The 13073-nt window shown below is 46.0% G+C and overlaps 1 pseudogene; it reads right to left on the reverse strand.

The window, feature by feature from the left end:
* Positions 1–300: 300 nt before the first annotated feature.
* LOC132577956 (dynactin subunit 4-like) overlaps positions 301–13073 on the reverse strand; it is a 31075-nt pseudogene continuing 18302 nt past the window's right edge.

Here is a 13073-nt window from a genome sequence, read left to right on the forward strand (position 1 = left end):
CAAACTCTGATAGGGAGGAGGGAGAGTGGGGGGAAGGAGGGAGGGAGAAAAAGACCAACGGCTGTGTTCTGTAGATGTGCATCATTATGCCAGAGGGTGCTTTTTTTCTAAAATAAAGGATGGTAAATTATGCAATGTAAATCAAGTTCCCTTGCCCTCCGTGGTGTTTTGGATCCTCAGAGTTCTGAGTCCAGGGATAATCTCATTTTGCTAGACTCATGCTGCTTGTAAAAAGAATAATAATAAATGTAAAACATGGCAAGTAACCCTCTCCCCGTGTACCCGCACTGAGCCACCCACTCATGCCCAAGCAGAGCGGGCCCCTGGAGGAGGCGGAGGAGCCTGAGCCACCAACCAGTGCTGTGGCCGGGGCATCTCAGGCTGCTGCCGCCACTGCTGCATGAAGGAGAGGAGGAGGAGGGAGGCGGCACCGGTGTGCAGTTTGCATTTTGTGCACCATGCGGCCAGAACTAACTCCTTGGTGTTACTATAGGTGGACTATTGATGTCATCAGGATCACCTTCCTGACATTTTTTCAATGTCACATGGGTAAGGTTTTCCACTAGATTAGAGTCAGAAGAACTTGACTCTCCTTCATGCAGTGCAGATTGAGAATAGACATGATTCTCACTTCAGGGATGTAGACAGGGATGTAGGATTGAATTGTGGTTTACTCAAATTGTGTTCACATTTCCTGCACCATAATGAGTGTTTGATCAGCAGGTACTTATGATGTGGGAGAAGAAGAAGAAGACAACAACATTGGATTTCTATTCCGCCCTCCACTCCGAAAAGTCTCAGAGTGGCTCATGATCTCCTTTCTCTTCCTCCCCCACAACAAACATCCTGTGAGGTAGGTGGGGCTGAGAGGGCACTCACAGAAGCTGCCCCTTTTAAGGACAAGCTCTTTGAGAACTATGGCTGACCCAAGGCCATTCCAGCAGCTGCAAGTGAAGGAGTGGGGAATCAAACCCAGGTCTCCCGGATAAGAGTCTGTGCACTTAACCACTACACCAAACTTGCTCTGAGAAGCACAGATGGGTTGGAATTGGAAGTCCTGATGCAGGAGGCACTGCTGTGGGGTTGTCACTTCTGTTAAATTGATCAGTCTTGTATAATAATCCTCAAGCAGAGGTTCCACTTCCTCCACAGCCTGGGCCAGTTCGATTTTTATTTCCTTCTGGTTCCCTCTACTTTTGCTAAAGTCCAGCAAGCCCAGATTGGTGCTCTGGGTTTCTGACACTGGAGCCTGGTGCCAAGGCCCTATTTTCCACTGCATGTACAGTGTGTTGCAAAAAAGCCAGGGGCAGGTAGGGACAGTGCTGAACCTGCTTTTCGTGATCTTTTCCCATCTTCTCCTTCTGAGCCAGTTGCTGATAGTACTCAACCAATTTATCTTTTGAGTATGAGGATTCTCTGACTCCTGCCAACCTGCGCTGACAACTGATTTATCTGCCATGCCATGTCAACATCTCTGGATGTTCAGCAGCAAAAGCCACAGACCAGATAATAAGCTTTCTTCATTGTAGTCTTAGCTGGATCATCAGGCAGTGGAGCAGGAATGCTTGTAGCACGGATGGAAAGGGTATACATGCAGCACAGGCAGTGAAAACAGGTAGCACACCTGTTTTTCTTCAGCTTGGCTTCAGCTGATGGCATACTTTCCAAGCAATTGGGACAACAGTGAGAAGAATCCAGTTCATGAGAGACACATTCAAGGGAACGGAGTTTGCTACAGGAATGGCAGAAATAGAACTGCAAGAGCGTCTGGCGAATCTCATTCTCACCATGAACTATGTAATGAGACCTACTCGTCAGGCACTGGAAAGTTACTATGATATAATATAATGCTTAGTTTAAACTGTGGTGAACTGCTTAGCTTAACTGACTCCATTTTCTAACCCATGTTATTAACCTCAAGAAGAAACCTTGCATATCAAAGTAGAAGCATAGTTGCTACTAACACTGGTGTGAATTCCTGTCCCTGATACTAACAAAAGCAACATCCCTTTGAAGATAAAGTGCCTCCAGGAATGCCGGCTTGGCCTTCCCTGTGAGAATGGGAACCACAAGGAGATAAGAGAAAGCAACCGTGTGAAATGTATCACTTCATAGTGGGAATGTAGATTTGCTTAGAAGCCTTTGATGTACAAGTGCTTAAAGTATCTATGCACCTAGGGAAAAGTATCAGTTCCAATCTTGCTGCGCTCAGAAACTATGAACTATCAAATAAAGCCTTAACATTGTAACAAATGGAGTCCGGTTAATTTGAAGTTCCATTGTCTGACACTACTTGGATCATAGCAATGAACCCATTTTAGAAAAGTCGACCAGTCCAGCCTCTCCAGTCACTCACTGCCCCCAGAGCACTGACTTTTGGCATGTGATCAAGGAAGTGCCAGCCTCCAACCTGCCCCCATGTGGTCATAACAGTGGTTTTCAGTTGACAATGATGGAAGAGGAAAGAATACACTTGGGCAAGTTAATTCATCTAAGCTTTTTCAGGTGGATTTCCTCTGTTTTCTCATTAGTCACTTCTTGGCATAGGGGTCTGTGACAAGAAATGGCGAATTTGTGTGGTTAGTGTCAAGGCATATTTAACTCAGTCTCCCCCTATTCAAGTTGCTAGTCTGCTCATGCAACATGATTTAAAAAGTATCACTTCCTCCCATTCACTGTGAAGTGGCTGGGTCATTACAGAGTAAGTATCTCCTGCTTGGCATTCACTTGCAAATCAAGTTTGCCTTCTGAAGAACTACACTATTCATAAACTGATTATTATACCACAGAAATATGTTTTATTCTGACCATTCGAATAGAGCCAGGGATGTTAATTTCATGAGTTGGGGTTGGAAACAAAAAACTTTCTTGTCTGAAATCTCTCCTTTAGCTTTCAATTCACCTTGTTTATGCTTCTTATAGCAACAGGATGTAAAGCACCTTAAATCTAAATTGGTGCTTGACTGAGATCTGTTTGGAATGGCTGATGGTGAGAATGTAAGGTTCTGCCAGTTATTGACCCCAGGCACTAATTGTCATAATAAAAGAATAAAAGGCTTTATTGGATTCAACTACAGAGCATTGCCTTGTGCGATGAACAGCCAAAGTCAGGAATAACAAATGCAATAACAATGTACACAGTTATTGCCAAAAAAAAGTGTGCAAAACTTCTTCCTCCAATCTAGCACTTGTTCCCATGGATGGCGTTGCCTGAAGTTATTTAGGGGATCAAGGCCAATGGCCAAATCCTCCTGCTCCATTGCCAGAGCAACGCAATAACCAGCAAGTTCTGTCTAGAACACAATCAACTATTTAGCCCAGTTTCTCCCCATCCTCAGGGCAGGTGCTAGGGGTTCTGCTGCCTCAGGCAAGACGCCCCACCCCACCCCCACTGCCCATGTGGTGTGCCTTTCCCCCCCCCCCACGTGGGGGGCTGGAGGCAGCAAGGGTGAGCGTGGCGACAGTGGGTAGAAGTGGCAGGCAGTGCACAGGTCACTGCTATTTTCATCTGCCTGGATCTATCCACAGACCCAGAGAGGTGAAATCAGAGGGGCGGCACCTGTGCTGCTTGGAGCCTGCCTTCGCTTGGAGCGGCGCATACATCAGGGAGTGGCCCTGAAGACTTGGTTTCTTAAAAAAAACACTAAGTGTTTTTGTACTATCCCTATGCCAATCTTAGGCTGCAACTCCCTTTCCCCATCATGGTTTGTGTTTTTGCCACGTTGAACACCATTTCTCTCACAAGAGAAGGTGGAAGAAACGTAGGAATTGAGTAGTTCTGCCATCTCTTCATCACCTGTTAAAATTTCACTTTCCTGTCTCTTCAAAGGGCTTACCATGTCTTTGCTCTTTTTCTTGCTTTGAACTTAAGAAAAAGACCGGGTGTTTTTTGTTGCTTTTAGCATCTCTTGCTAGCCAAAGCTCATAATGCGCTTTCGCTTTCCAAACTTTCTCAATGGTGATTTGGTTTTATTCATTTTTGGTTATAAGGCCCTCCTTCCATTTTCTAAATAAGTTTTTTTTTTAATTTCTCAGATCTTTAGAAAGCTGTTTATGGCTTCTTTAGGCTCCTTCCTACTTTCCTTCTCAAAGCAATATTTCACTTTTAAGAAACTCCCACCCCTCTTAAACTCCTTTCTCCTTAAGTATTTCTGGACATGAAATGCTGCCTAGCATAACTTGAAGTTTGTCAAAATTTGCTTTCCTGAAGTCCAGCCTATATGTCTGACTAGCTGTTCCTTTCCCCAAGACTGTAAATTCCCAAATTGCATGGTCACTAATACCCAGGGTGCCCACTACTTTCACCTCATCAACCAGTTCTTCCCTGTTACTGAGAACCAAGTCCAAGATAGCAGATCCCCTTGTTTCCCTCTGCACTTTATGGAAAATGAAGTTGTCTGCAGGACAATGAGGAATTTATTTGACCTTTTATTTGTAGCAGAGTTGGACTTCTAACAGATATCCAAATCACTGAAATCCCATGACCACTGTGTCTTGTCTCTTTGAGAACTTTGTAATCTGTTCTAGGAGTGTCCCATTCAGGTCCTCTGCCTGGCCTGGTGGTTTATAGCAGACCCCACCATAATATCATTTACTTATTGCTACTTTTATTTTTACCCAGAGATGCTCACCTGAACTTCTATACTCAGATCCACATATTTTCTCAGAAGTATATGCCTGCTTTACCTATAATGTGACTGTCATGAACCACCTCTCCAGCACCCCCCCCCTTTGTTGACTCTTACTCTCAGGATCACCCTTGGAATTTAACACTTACAGGCTGGTAAGGGGTCATGGAAGGGGTTTCTTAACTGTTTCTCAGTCCTTGCTATACTCAGCCTCTACCGGCTAGCCCAGCCAGGGAGCTATCCCAGGAAACATTGGCTGGTTTAGTACCCAGCCCTCTTGGTAGTCTGCCACCACTCCCTTTACAGAAAATCCCCAGGAGAGAGAAAAGGAGAACCCCCACCTGGTTCTACCTGCAGAGAGATTCAGCAGACCCGCCCGAAGGCCAACACAGGTTGCTTCCCCCACCCAGCACATTGGTTGGACAAATTAAGATAGCTGAGGTCAAGGTCATCAAATCCCTGGAGAGCTCTAACGGGCAAGACGCAGACCAGCACCAGTAACAAAATAAGGCTTTTTAAAATTTGTTTTAACAAAAAGCAGTCATAAGGATAAAATAAACATTAAGGCAGTGCAAAATTAAAATAAAAACATAAGTGCGGAGTTGAGCGGAAGCCTTGCTGACTTGCCACTCTCTCTGACTATTCTTTCCTCTGTAGGTTGGTGGAAAATTGCTGGCTGGAATGCCAAGGCTGCACTTATCCACATGGTAAAGTACTGCCTGTCTGAGAATGTCTGGTTAGTGCTTATATTATATCTGCTTCCTTCTCCCTCTCTTGCTTCCTTCTACATCAAAACTCGCTTTGCTAGGCTTGCTCAATTGCACAACAGAGCTACAAGACAAAGCTCCTCCCTTGGGGAGTGGGGGAAGGAGAACTAGCTTTGCCATCAGCTACAGAGCCAAGCCTCTCTTCCTTCTGTTGACTGAGGCTCAACAAGCCAGTGAGGTGGATTAGGCAGCGTGTGTTTGTTTGTCTGTGTGCCTTATACAGTTTCTCCCCTACCTGACATTACATTTTATGACACACATGGCCTGGCCTGACAAGGTCAAGATTCGGCCCTCAAAAAAAAATGAGTTTGACACCCCTGGGGTCCTGCTAGAACTTGAGAGGGGCATCTTGTGGTCCTCCATGTTCCCTCCCCCACTGTTTCCTCTTTTCCTTCCCTGGCAGTCCCCAAAGCCTATCCCCTTTTCCTGATTCCTTTCCTTGCTGTTACCTACTGGCAACCTACCTTTACCTGCCTCCTGTCTTCACCTTTCCCTCCCCCACCAGTCTGTTCCTGGAAACAGTCTAGCTGAGCTGCACTGTAGTACAGTCTTTTATCCCTGTACATTAACTCCACATATGATAAAAACACCCCTTTTAAAGTGTCAGGCCCCTGGGGCCATCCAGGCATCCCCGACGTGGCTGTCGCCCCCAAGAAGCCTTGTCCTTTAGTGCCCCTTAGCGACTAACCCAGAAGTATCAGAATTGGGAGGGGGCTGGGTTACTTCACCCACTACCTCCGCTCCCAGGCTGTGCTTGGGCTCCAGTCTCTCTCTCTCTGTTTGACAGCCCTCTCTCAGCAGAAGCCCACTTCCTCCCCGACCTCTCCATGAGCTCACCTTTTTAACCTCCCTGGGGCTCCCTCCTCCTTCCCAAGGCCCACTCCTGGCTGGTCCTGCCCCTCCCCATAAGGCTGGACACTGAGGAGTGGTGTCCTGGGGTGTGCCTGCCCCGAGGGCTGCTGGGGTGTCTGGGCCTGGGGCAGTGGGTTGGGGTGGAGGCCCTCGTTGCTTGTGCTGGAGGCCCTCACCACCTTTCGACACCCTGCAGCTTCCTGGCCTCCTGCTCTTCATCAGGGAGATTGGGGCCATGCAACACCCCACAGGGCTTGGGATGGGCACGGCCGGTGCCAGGACTGGTGGGCTTCATTGTTGGCAAACCGCAGCTTCCAGGCTTCCAGGTAGGTCGGGGCTCCACTGCTGCAGTGGCCGCCTCCTCCGGGGTGGCTGCAGAGTCGTTGTCGGGGGGCTACGGGAGTCATCTGTTGCGGGGGGGACCCCTGGCTGAGTCCTGGCCTGGCCCGAAGAGGTAGTCTGCCACTTGGTGGTCGGCCTGGTCTGATGGTACACTGTGAAATGAAAAGGAAGAAGTGACAAGTACCACTGGAGAACACGGTCATTATGCTCTTTCATTCTAGACATCCACAGGAGGCAGGCATGGTCGACTACCAGTCAAAAGGAGTTGTTGGCTAGGTAGAACTTTAATGCCCTGATGGCCCACTTCACGGCCAGGACCTCTTTCTCTACGGTGGAGTAGGCCTGTTCGGCTGGGAATATCTTGCAACTGATGAACAATACCGGGCATTCTTTCTCGGGTTCCCCTTGGGATAGGGCCACCCCAAACCCAGTACCCAAGGCATCAGTATGCAAAGTGAAGGGTTGGACAGAATCTGGATTTTGTAGGACGGGTTCCTGGGAAAGGCTGGTGCGGAGCAGCTCAAAGGCTGGACCGGAGAGTCTTCGGGCGGGTTTTCCGGAGGCTGTCTGTGAGGGAGGTGGCCACAGCTGCGAAATTGGGTATAAATTTGCTGTAATACCCAGTGAATCCTAAGAGGTGCCGCAGCTGCTTCTTGGTGCGGGGGTGCGGTTGCCACTCTAGGGTGACAATCTTCTCGAGCAGGGGTCGGAGCTGGCCCTTCCCCACCAGGAACCCCAGATACCTAAGCTCCTGGAACCCGAGGTGGCTTTTCCAGGAGTTGGCCCGTAACCCGGCCTCTTGCAAGGCCCGTAACACTTGGCGTAGATGGTCCAGGTGGGTCTCTCCTGTCAGGCTGCACACTATTATATCGTCGATGTAGGTCCAAGCGAAACTTTCGCACTGGGCCAGGGTTTGGTCTATGAGTCATTGGAATGATGCCGCCGCCCCATTACGGCCGAAGGGCATTCTTTTAATTGAAACAGCCTCCACTGGGCCCATGGCACTTGGCCCCTCCAGTCCTCCTGCTGTTCTGGTGTGAAGGCACTGTCAAACACTGGGCTCTCACTGGCACCTCCAGTGGTGGTCCAGGGTATTTTATTTATATCCCGCCCTCCCCGCTGAAGCAGGCTCAGGGTAGGGAGCCATCCCGCAGGTTGCTGGGGTCTTCGGCCAGGAGCCTCTGATCGCCCAGCTGCTCTTGTCGCCTCTACTCCTTCAGGTTGTGGATGGACTTCTTCTGGCGGGGGTGCATGTCATGAGCCCTGATGAGAAGGAGCTGGAAGAGTTGCCTGAGTCACTGCCACCCAGGAAGCAGGCTGATTGAGACTCCCATATAGCTCCCACCCAGGACCTGGTAAACTTGTGGAAGCAACAAGTCTATTCTCTGGCTTGCATCTACTCTCCTTCCTGATCCTGACCTGCTTATTGAATCAACCACTAGAGGGGTCCAAAACATGTGCAGAACAGAACTGCCCTCCCTCAAAACAACAGGAACAAACAAGCAAGGCAAATGAGAATATGAAAAAGCTTGATGACTAGTTGTATCCTGAAATTTCTACTCCAAAGATAAATAGGCATGCAGAAATTCTTGCATACAGTCATGTAGAATCATAGAATTATAGAACTTTCAGGCTGTTACTACCTGGTAGTTCTATTAACTGGGATAATAATTCAGCAGTGCTGTTAGAAGAGGAATTGTAATGAGAGTCAACCCACCGTAGATCAGTCCTGGCACTCCGATCTGGGAAGAGGTGGGTTATTCTGGATTAAATTTCTCCTTGAAACTTTGGGCCTTCAAAATGAATTCCTCCTCTGTATTTGAATATAACCTAGCTTGACTGAAAATCCAGTACTCAAACCAAAAGGTTGTAGTCTGAATTGACAAGGTAATATTACAGTATACAATATCAATAAAAGCTTGAATGCTGCCTTGAAAGAAATGTCTTTTTAAAAGTCAGGATATCCTCAAAGGAGTTCATCATCCATTTCACAGGACAAATTAAAGACTAAATTCTATCAGTCAAAAATGGCATTATCCTTGCTTTGCTGTTATTCTACAACACTTATTCTAAAGTCAATTATTAAAGTCAATGGTTATCTCCTTGTGGTATCCTACTGCCTTTTTAATTGAATGTTAAAAGGGAATTATTTTCTTTTTGGACTCACAGGCATGTTATAAATATTGATCTCAATACAGATCATAAGTAACAAAACAAATCCTTTAGTCCAAAAATGAAATGATCACTACTGGAGGCTGTCAATGTACAATTAAATATGAATCTCCCCTTTCTTTCCCCCCTCCCATGTTAAAACCCCATGTATTGACTGCAGTCATCAGGGCTCTGAGAAGGAGCAGGAAAGAGAGCTGCTGAAGTGCTGATTGAGGAAGGTGACGCTGATTGGGGAGGGTCTGTTTTGCCTGGGGCTGATTGGTGACCCTGCCCTCTGCTGGGTGAGCCTTGATCTGTGTGAGGCTCCTCCTAGTCAGAGGCAGATCACAGTCAACTGAGCTCTGAGAAGAATTCAAGTTGTGATTTTGTACAACTTTACAACAAAGACAGCACAGTTAAATGCTTAAGGAAGCTTGTGATTCTTGAAAAAGGTTTGAAAATGGATGAATTACTGGAGATCTATTGGATCATGAATTTTGACATCTAATTAACTCCAAGATAAGACTGATATTACACAATCTAACTGGAACTCAAGTAAGTTCATCCATGTTACACCTGAATTGAACTCTAAACAGTTTGTTTATAGATATATACATTGTTGGGGATTTTTGTAATAATATATTAATGGAAAACCTATAACAATATATGAAGGGAATTTATTACAAAGTGTATAATTTAATCTTTGGATTTTGATCTTTGTGGTTAGTCTGATAAATGTTTTTGTTAATATGTGTGAGTTCATAAATAGGATAACTAGTAGCTGACACAATGTTTTGTTTGTTCTAGGGCTCTGAAAAGGAGCAGAAAAGAGAGCTGCTGGAATGGTGAATATATTTTTCCTCCTTAATTGCTGGGGAGAATTAACTGAGGCTACTGCTTGGGAGGACATTATTTGAGGATATGTATAGCCTGCTGGAATGTGGTGCCCGTTTGGATAAGTGTTGTTTCTGCTTGTCTCTTTCACCTGGGTTGCAACTGATTGTAGCTTAACTGTTTTGCATGGGGCTGGCTGCTGGCCTTGCCCTCTGCTGTATGAGCCTTCAACTGTGTAAGACTCCACCTTCACAGAAGCACACACTCAAGGGCTCTTTCCCTGTTGCTCTTAGCCTGGGGGTCTGGTCTGGCGGTCCTGTAGGAAGCTGAGTAGCACTTACATCCTATATATTTTAACCTTCTTTGCTTCTGCAAGCTTGTCATAGGTAGTCTTGTGAGGCAGTTTGGCAGGGGAGTTATCAGGGAAGTGCAAGATAAAGTGAACAGTTTTGGCAATGGATTGCAGCAGCATGGCTGGTAAGGGAGCTGAGGCAGTGACATGGAAATTCTGTGGCATGTTTGTACTCTTACCTGGGGGTAACAGCAATTACACTTGCAGCAAGTGTACACAGGTAGCTCCACTGGTGGAGAAGACACAGGGACTTGAGGCATGCTAGTCCATACTCCGTGTTATAAGGGAAAGTGAAGAGTTCATGGACAGAACACATGAAGCACTCTTGAGAAGAAAACAGAAAGAGGATGGGAAGGAATCTCAGCAAATGGAGGAGCACCCAAAACAAAAGCTTGCATACCTAAGAAGAAGGGCTTTAAACTAAATCCTATGGGAGACTGAGACAAAAAGTCAAAGCCGAGTATGATGCCACCATAATCACAAATAATTCCTATGATAAGGAAAATGGTAGGAGCCTAAAGAAGCCAAGGTGGTTCCATAAATAGCTCTCTAAAGTCTTGAGAAATAAAAAAAAACTCATTTAGGAAATGGAAGGAAGGTCTTATAACCAAGGATGAATATAAACAAATAGCAAATGCTTGTAAAAAAAAGAGTTAGGAGAGTTAAAGCTCAGTATGAGTTTAAGCTAGTAAGATATATTAAAAACAACAAAAAGGGCTCTTTTTATGTTCAAAGTAAGAGAAAAAGCAAGGGCATGGTAGGCCTCTTGCAGGGACAGGAAAATGGAATTTTAACAGGTGATAGGGAGAGGGCAGCAGGGTAGTACATACCTATACACCTAGTTTCTTTAAATGAAACAAGTAAGATGAACTGCACCCAAGGATACTAAAAGAACTTGTGGGTGTAATTTCTGAGCCTCCAGTCATTATTTTTGAGAATTCTTGGAGAAGAGGTGAGATGCCAGGAGACTAGAGGTAGGCAAATGTCTTCCCCATGTTCAAGAAGGGGCAAAAGGAGGATCTGAGTATTTACCAACCTGTCAGTTGGAATTTTATACCTGGAAATTTTTAGAACAAATCATCCAACAGTCAGCCCTGGAGCATTTAGAAAGGACGGCTGTGATTACTAAAAGTTGGCATGGGTATCTCAAGAACAAGTCATGTCCAACTAACATCTCTTTTTTTGAGAAAGTGACTACCTTGCTGGATCAAGGGAATGCTGTAGGCATAGTTTATCTTGATTTCAGTAAGGCTTTTGATAAGGTTCCACATACTTCCGTGTTGACAAGTTGGGAAAATGCGGTCTGGATTCTGTTAGTGTTAGGTGGATCTGTAACTGTTTGACAGATCACACCCAAAGAGTGCTTGCAAATGGTTCCTCATCCTCTTGGAGATGAGTGAAAAGTGTAGTGCCTTAGGGATCTGTTCTGGGACTGTCTTGTTCAACATCTTTACAAATGATTTGGATGAAGGAATAGAGGGAATGATTATTAAATCTGAAGATAATTCTAAATTGGGAGAGGTAGCAAATACTTTAGAACAGGGGTCCTCAACCCCTGGCCCACGGACCGGTACCAGGCCACAGCCTGTCCTTAACTGGACTGCCCAGCCTTGGTGCCCCCCCACGGCCCCATTCAGCCTCGCTGCCCCCCGCTGTGCCTCCCCCCCCATGGTGCCTCCTCCTCCTCCCTCCATTTTTACAATATTAAGGCTGGGGAAGGGGCCATGAAGCACCTTCCAGGCTGACCCCACCCTCCACCAATCACCTGATTGACGGGGAAACCATGTGAAATCGCAGCAGCAGCGGCCAGCAGCCACTGAAAAAGTCATGCTGCCCTTGCTTCCTTCCCACTTCCTTCCTGGGCAAGGACAGTGCGGCTTTTTCAGTGGCCACTGCTGCTGCAGTTTCATGCAGTTTCTCCACCGATCAAGCGATCAGTGGGGGTGTGGGTCGGCCTTTACAGAGCCTGGAAGGCGCTTCATGGCCCCTTAATATTGTAAAAGTGGAGGGAGGAGGAGGAGGCATGGGGGGGGGGGCGAGGCCGAATTCGGTGCCCCATCCTGCCGGCTCTGGGGCCAGTCCCTGGGACCAAAAAAGTTGGGGGCCACTGCTGTAGAAGACAGATGCCCTCTCTGCATCTGTATTTTGTCTCTGTTTCTGAGCTCTTCCAAGTCTTCCCTTCTACATTGTATCCCACTTTCGCGTCGGTCTTGCTACTCTCCTTCTTATGTATTCTGCATTTGGTTAGGGTCCATTCAGCATTCAGACCACTTCCAGCACTCTGATGTCCTGCAGTAACCTAAACACCTTTTGTTGCAGTTCTTTGTTCTCATTCACTTTTGAATGGCTAATCCTTTCTAGAGTAGAATTGTTTGTGCAGGTATTTAAGTGCTCCCCATTATCCTCCTCTGTTTCTGCCTTTATCTTTTTTTATGTTAATGCCCCCTTCCCATTCTGTTTTCTTTCTCTCCTTCCTTAAAGATAAAAGTGGACATGTTCTCATGTTCAGGCAAACTTTTTAAAAGTCAGAGAGAGCATAAGATGAAATCAGTAAGTATAAAGGACCAGAGGATTCTTTGATCCCAAATGTGTCAGTCTTGCATGTGTGGGGCTGGCAGGTACATTTTGAAGGAAGGAAGGAAGGAAGGAAGGAAGGAAGGAAGGAAGGAAGGAAGGAAGGAAGGAAGGAAGGAAGGAAGGAAGGAAGGGAGGGAGGGAGGGAGGGAGAAAGAGAGAAAGAGAGAAAGAGAGAAAGAAAGAGAGAAAGAAAGAAAGAAAGAAAGAAAGAAAGAAAGAAAGAAAGAAAGAAAGAAAGAAAGAAAGAAAGAAAGAAAGAAAGAAAGAAAGAAAGAAAGAAAGAAAGAACTTTTAATTTTTAAACTCAAGGATCACTGGTGGAAAAAAAAATACTGAACTGTGAGGTCATAGAGTGATTTCCTACATTCCATTCCTCTTTAGGGTACATTGTCCTGTATTCTGTTCTCACGCCCCATCAGAGGAAAATGCCAGCAATGTTCAATCATGATCCTCTTGAACTCTCTCCTTCCTCATTAATAGTTTTATTGATGTTTTGTGGAATGCAGCGATAAGGGAACAAGTGCAAGCACTGTTTGAAGGAAATTAGTTTGGTTGCCAGTCTCCAGGTTT

Source organism: Heteronotia binoei, chromosome 10, assembly GCF_032191835.1.
Source record: "Heteronotia binoei isolate CCM8104 ecotype False Entrance Well chromosome 10, APGP_CSIRO_Hbin_v1, whole genome shotgun sequence".
NCBI classification, from domain to species: Eukaryota; Metazoa; Chordata; class Lepidosauria; order Squamata; family Gekkonidae; genus Heteronotia; species Heteronotia binoei.